This window comes from Zingiber officinale, chromosome 2A (assembly GCF_018446385.1).
Source record: "Zingiber officinale cultivar Zhangliang chromosome 2A, Zo_v1.1, whole genome shotgun sequence".
Lineage (NCBI taxonomy): Eukaryota > Viridiplantae > Streptophyta > Magnoliopsida > Zingiberales > Zingiberaceae > Zingiber > Zingiber officinale.
In genome coordinates, this window is record NC_055988.1 from 105,387,439 (window position 1) to 105,394,489 (window position 7,051).

Here is a 7,051-nt window from a genome sequence, read left to right on the forward strand (position 1 = left end):
GTAAAATATATGTCTGCTCATTATTCTTTGTGGACTAGGCATGTACAAGGGGATCTTGAAATCAGTCCTGAATCATCGGCACGGTATAGAGGGATGTACAACTTACCAAATGTTTGATTTTATATTTGTACCTTTACAGGCGCGCACATACAATATTTGCAAATGCATTAGTTTAATTAACATGAATTAGTTAGTAATTAACTTTGATTGGATACGATATACCTGCAAACAATTATAATGTAAAATCTTGTATTCATGAAGAACATATAGATGTCTTAGGTATTTGATATTTTAAAATTATTGATATTTATACAGATAATTTTAGTCAATGTTAAAATTACTAATCAATATTACAAAATTTTTAATTGGTAAAGTATTAATATTATATTAGTAAATTTTCAATCAATATTAATTTGACTTGTAAATATTAGAAGTTTCAATTGGTATTGAGATTACTGAAAATAACTTCATGAAAACTAAGTTTATCTCTTCCTTAGAACTTGGTGGAGGCCCATCATTACATTTTCAGTTACTTTGATTGTCATGATTTTGATTGATGCCGAGTAGAATAGAACCTTAGTTCACAATTTGAAACGGCATATGTTTCAATATCTACTGCATTTTCTGATTGCTCTTAAACATGTAATCAGCTATTTGCAACCAAACTAGATGTTGGTTGTTGTCAAGAGCACGAACTTGACAATAGCTTTTTTTTCTATTTTTTTTTTTTGGATGAAAATTCTGTTGCATGCGATTCATGGGGCACTAACATATTGGAATAAAAAACTCAGAAAATACAAAATTGATAAAGTTAAATCACTGCAGGAAATCGACTCCTAATCATTTGCAGCCGTAAATAGCCAACAAACGATGGCTATAGATCCAACAAATAATGTTCTTGTACTTGGTAGCATCGTCCAGTCACCGGTTCTTTGACTTAGACACTTCTATGGATGAAAAACTTATCTTTGATGATTGCCAATGCCGTTAGTTTATGAAAAATTCCTTTATACTATGGATGAGTATCTCCATTATTTGGCATATGAAGAACTTTAACTATCAACTTATCTTTGATGGTCGTCAATGCAGCTAGTTTATACTTCTCTAATGACCTGTTCTACATTGACAAGAAGGTTGTCAGGATGAATGTTGGTGTTCTCCGTTCTCAAGTAGAAATAATCTGTTTCTTTATAATATTACTCTGATCTAAGGGTTGGATTAACTCTGATTAAACATTCAGTTGCATGACTAACTTGTCTACCTTTTTCTCTTTAATAATTCTACTCATGTGTCATGCGTGCCGCTCTTTTTTTTTTTTTTTTTTTTGACTCCATCAAAGTTCTCGCTACAACTGCTACACTGAATTGAAATATTTTTTTCCCTATGCGATAAGCTACAGTGGTGGGTTGAAAATGACAAGTGATTGAAGGCCTCATTGAACAAAGAAACGCTGTAACTTTTTTGAGATTTGAAGCCATTTTGTCTTTTTATCACCTAGATTCTGTCTATTTTGATGCTGCTGTTGGGAGGAGGACCACAATCAAGGACTGTGATGGGAAGACCGGCCTGCATGGCGTGGATACCAATGGCACTATTATCAAACAGACACCAAGTGGGTCCGTCCTGCTCCCTCCTGCTCCTCAATTATTTATTTACTGTCTTCTTCTCTATCGGATGGATAAGCATTAATTAGTCACAGTCCTGAATAAATGCATGCATGCGTGCCAGCCTTATCCACACAAAGGTTATCACAAAAGAGTCCTTGGTTTTCTAGACACTACTCTTCATCTTTCACAATTAGGTTTAGAAATGCTCAGAGCTAAAAGTCTTCAATACTTTTCAAATACTCAAATATTTATGGTTTAACTTCTTATTATAATTTAGAATAATATTAAATGATTAGAATTTGATCAATTAAAATATATACATATATGTATGTATAAAAATATTTTAATAATATCATATTTATATATTAATTACATATATGTATTGATCCGGTAGTAAGAGTGGGCCCCCCCTTTCTTGCAAAGTTAACGCCAAGGGGAAGTCACCGGAACAGCCGCCCACCCAGAGGAGAGTGTGGTCCGACCGGACGGATGGCCGTAGACGGCCGGTCCGATTGGACTGCCGGCCGGCCGATGGAATCGAGTACCCGGAGGGGCCCGGCCGGCTCGCACTTGTAGTTGGGAGGCACCCTGTCAAATCGGGGTTCCGACGCTCAGTTACTGACCTTTTGACCGATCACAGTCATAAAGCACCCTGTTTGTTAGTCTCCACAAAGCACAAGTAAACCACTGCGGATGTCCGGTCGGATGTTTAGGTATCTTTCCTCGGACTACAAGTTTGGAGCAAAGGAAAAGGCCGGAGGATTTCTTTCTTTGACAACCTGTTGGTTTCACGTGTGTGCCATGCTCCAAATCTTGTGACGGGGATTCTTTGTCCCATCGAGGGCATGCTTTGTTGTAGCGATATGGGTCGGGTAAGCTTTCGACGGTAGCGTACCTAGGAAAGGACGGTAAGCTTTTCGGCGGTACCTAGGATAGGACGAGGACACTTATGCACCTTGAGTACGCGTGCCCAAACCTTTCACGCTCTATATAAAGAACCTCGGGTTTCATCGGAGGTACGTACTCTGAGACTTGGAGCCACCTTGTTCATCGTGATTTACGACTTGAGCGTCGGAGGGTCGTCGGGGATCCCTTCCCTCGACTTTGTGCAGGATAGCCGGAGCATCTCGACACTAGTTGAGATCTACATCGCGAGCCTTGGGCGCCACGTGCCCGTCTGTTAACCGGTTCGGACGGGATCAATTGGCGCGTGGGAACGCTCCGCATCCGATCGAAGACAATGGACGTGGACGACAACACGGTGACGCTTTCAGCAGAAGAACTGACGCTCTAGTCGAGATAAGGGCCGCCAAACTCATAGAGCAAAAACAAAAGCATCCGCCGAGCAACAAGCAACATCTGCGTCTCATGGCGGAAGCACCTCAGCCACCGTCGCATTTCACCGAGCCTTGTTTCGCACTCCTGAAGCCGCATAGAGGATCCTCTTCGGATGAAATGCCAAGGCGGGATGACAGAAAGGGGAAAGCTCCCCGGACTCTCCCGAGCGGATCAATCGTCAATTCGGAGGTTATCCTACGAGACCCTCTGCCCAAGCATTACGTGCCTCGACGATCGGCGAATACAATGGAACAACGGACCGGATGATCATCCAGGTAAGTTCGATAATACTGCCACGCTCCATCAACACAGATGGAGTAAAGTGTAGAGTTTTCCTTACCACCCTCTGGGATCGGCTCAGCGGTGGTTTCGAAGTTGTCGGACGGATCCATCACGAGCTTCAGGAATTCCGAGCGGCCTTCCTCCACCACTTCGCCAGTCGGCGGTATCAAAAGACAAGTGTCACTTGTTTGCCATCAACAAGAGCCGAAAGAATCGCTTCGAGGCTATATTCAACGATTCAACCAAGTGGCGATGGATATCCCAGCGGCCTCAGACGATGATGAATGCCTTCACGCAAGGCCTTGTGGATGGGGACTTCTTCGGTCGCTCATCCGAAAGCCGCCCGAGATTATGATCACATGCTACATCGGACGAATATAAATGTGGAAGAAGCGCAAGCCGCTCGGAAAAACTCGGTAAGACTGCTCATGCCGCACGCTGCTCACCAGCCACCCAGAGGACCGAGGGTCGAAGCAATTCGATCCCCCAGATCGCACGTACAAGAAGTGGCTGCCGCTCGCAAGCCAAAGAAGAGGTGGACCCCTATGTTCTGCCAATCCACCAGACGGATACGCACAACACGAGGGATTGCGAAGCCTTCTGTGTCCAATCCTGTTCCCCGGAGAGCCGAACGACGGTCTCCTCCCCTCGACAGGAGGCAAAGGACCCGAAGCCGACCGGACCCGCATAGAGAGGCGACATCACCGGACGCCCGATCGGCATAGATCCCCAAGACAGGAGAGTCGCCGGACGTCCAGAGAACGGTCCCGACCGTTCGCTCGGGAGGAGGAAAATAGGAGCAATACTTCCGGGCGAGATCAACGTTATTGCTGGGCCGACCGGAGGAGATTCCAGAAAGGCGGCCGTCCGGCAGCTGCAGATCCACACGGTCAGTTGTAGCCAAGAGCGGGCAAGTGGACCGGAAATCACTTTCGGGCCTGGAGACTTGGAAGGAGTAGAAGTGCCCCATGACGACGCGCTGCTCATTAAAGCGGTAATAGCAAATTACACTATTCATCGCATATTCGTTGACACAGGGAGCTCGGTCAACATCATATTCAAGAAGGCGTTCGATCAGCTGCAAATTAATCGAGCCGAGCTGCTTCCCATGACTACCCCGCTCTACGGGTTTACGAGCAAGTTCACGGTCGGACAGATCCGGTGGCCACCTCAGGGGAAGAGCCGTTCGGAGGACCAGGACAATAAACTTCGTGGTGGTGGACTCTCCATCATCCTACAATGTCATACGACCGGGGCTCGGCGAATTCCGAGCGGTTGTTTCAACCTTCCACCGGAAGATAAAGTTCCCGTGGAAGACAAAGTAGGAGAAGTGCGTGGAGATCAACTAGCAGCTCGGCGATGCTATATAGAGATGATCCGAGCAGAAGCTTCTTCCGCTCGGAAGGCCCCCCGAATCGAGGTACACGCCATAACCGAGAAACCTCCTACTTTAATTTATGATGAAAAGGAGGAAGTTCAGATCCATCCGACCCGATCGGAGGCCACCACTTTCATCGCCTCGGATCTAGAGGAAAAACAGAAGAAGAAGCTGATCCAATGCCTCCAGCAAAATCATGATGTCTTTGTTTGGTCGACACACGAGTTGCCCGGAATTTCGCCGAGCCTAGCGCAGCATGAGTTGCATGTCCGACCTGACGCTCGGCCAGTGAAGCAGAAAAAAAGAGATTTTAGCGCCGAGCAGAATGCCATAATCCGGGCGGAAGTAGAGAAACTTCTGGAGGCCGGCCACATACGCGAGGTGCAGTTCCCGAGCTGGCTAGCCAACGTGGTATTGGTCTCCAAGCCGGGCGGCAAGTGGAGAGTTTGCATTGACTTTCGGGACTTAAACAAAGCATGTCCCAAAGATTTTTATCCTCTGCCCCGGATAGATCAGCTGGTGGACTCTACGGCCGGCTGTGAATTAATTTGCATGCTCGACGCCTACCAGGGCTATCACCAGGTACCGCTCGCCCGCGAAGATCAGGAAAAGGTTAGCTTCGTGACTGCCGACGGCACTTACTGTTACAACGTGATGCCGTTCGGATTGAAGAATGCCGGTGCCACCTATCAACGCTTGATGAACAAGGTGTTCAAGGAGCAGATCGGGCGGAATCTGGAAGTTTATGTGGACGACATTCTTATCAAATCCGTCCGAGTGGCAGATCTCTTTAAAGACATGGAAGAGACATTCCGAACGCTGCGCAAATACGGAGTCAAGCTGAATCCCCAGAAGTGCCTGTTCGGAGCAAAGGGAGGACGTTTCTTGGGATACGTAGTGACCGAGCGGGGAATCGAAGCCAACCCCGGCAAGGTGAAAGCTCTGCAAGACATGCTTCCTCCCAGAAACACAAGGGAAGTGCAACGGTTGACCGGTCGGATAACTGCTTTGTCCAGATTCATCTCCAAAACTGCCGACCGGAGCCTCCCATTCTTCAAGATCCTACTAAGTTCCAGTGGAACGAAGAGTGTGACCGAGCATTTGAAGAGTTGAAAACATATTTGAATTCCGCCTATACTTGTCAAGCCGATCGGGGTGAGTCACTTTATATGTATCTATCGTCAACCGAGCATGTTGTAGGCTCGAGGGCGAGCGGTGAGGAGCAGCCGGTGTATTTTCCGAGCCATATTTTGAAAGATCTGAATCTCGCACCGGGCTCGAGAAGTTGGCCTTTGCTTTGGTTCTAGCCGCTCGGCGCCGACCGTATTTCTTGGCTCACACAATCATTGTTCGGACGAACAGTCCACTCGGAGTCTTGTTGAATCGAAGCGTCCGGACGGCTTATCAAGTGGGCGACAGAATTAAGAGTTTGACATCCAAGACCAGCCCGCTCGGCGATTAAAGCCCAATCCTTGGCCGATTTTGTGACCGAGGAGGCCGGAAGCTCTGTGGAGGATATATGTGGATGGGTCTTCCACTCGACTCGGGCGGGATTGGGATATTGCTTATCTCACCGCAAGAAGAAAAGATGCACCTATCCGTCCTTGGACTACAAGGCCACCAACAATGAGGCGGAGTATGGGATTATAGGCAGCACGGCATGTGGGAGCTGGTCGGGTGACTCTATTCGGATTCACAGTTGGCCGCTCGGCAACTTTCCGGCACCTTTGAAATCAGCGTGTTCGGCTTAAACTCTGGCGAGGCCTTTGAAAACTCAAAGCTACTTTCAGAAGTGCTTATTCGGAAGATTCCCGTCGGAGAACGGTGACGATGAGTTGGCCAAACTCATGAGCTCAATAACGGTCGCCATTCGACCAATTGAAAAAGCTGATGGTGGCGCATGTCGACCGGATGCAAGGCCTCGCGTTTCCAAGTGATTGGAGGACACCTATTATAGAATTCCTCCGTTCGGGTACCACACCGTCCGATGAATATGCAGCCCGGCTCCTCAGAAGAAGAGCCGGTCGGTTTACACTCATCGGAGATCAGCTTTACAAGAAAGCTTTCTCGCGCCCTTTGCTGAAATGTGTAAGCTCGGAGGACTCAGCTTACATCCTCCAGGAAGTACATCAAGGATCATGTGGAGGTCATCCGGGCGGACGCTCATTGGCCAAGAAGATCCTCTTGGCCGGATACTTTTGGCCAACTTTACAAACAGATGCCGCTCGGACGATATCTACATGCCTTTCATGCAAGTATCACAACTTCTCACACCGACCGAGAGGAGATGAAGGCATCAACCATCTCATGTCCGATTCGATCGCTGGGGAATGGATATTGTGGGTCCATTTCCGATGGCGGGCAGAGGAAATTTTACTAGTGGCGGTAGACTATTTCTCCAAGTGGGTGGAGGCCGAGCCGCTGGCAAAGATCAAAAATTCATCCG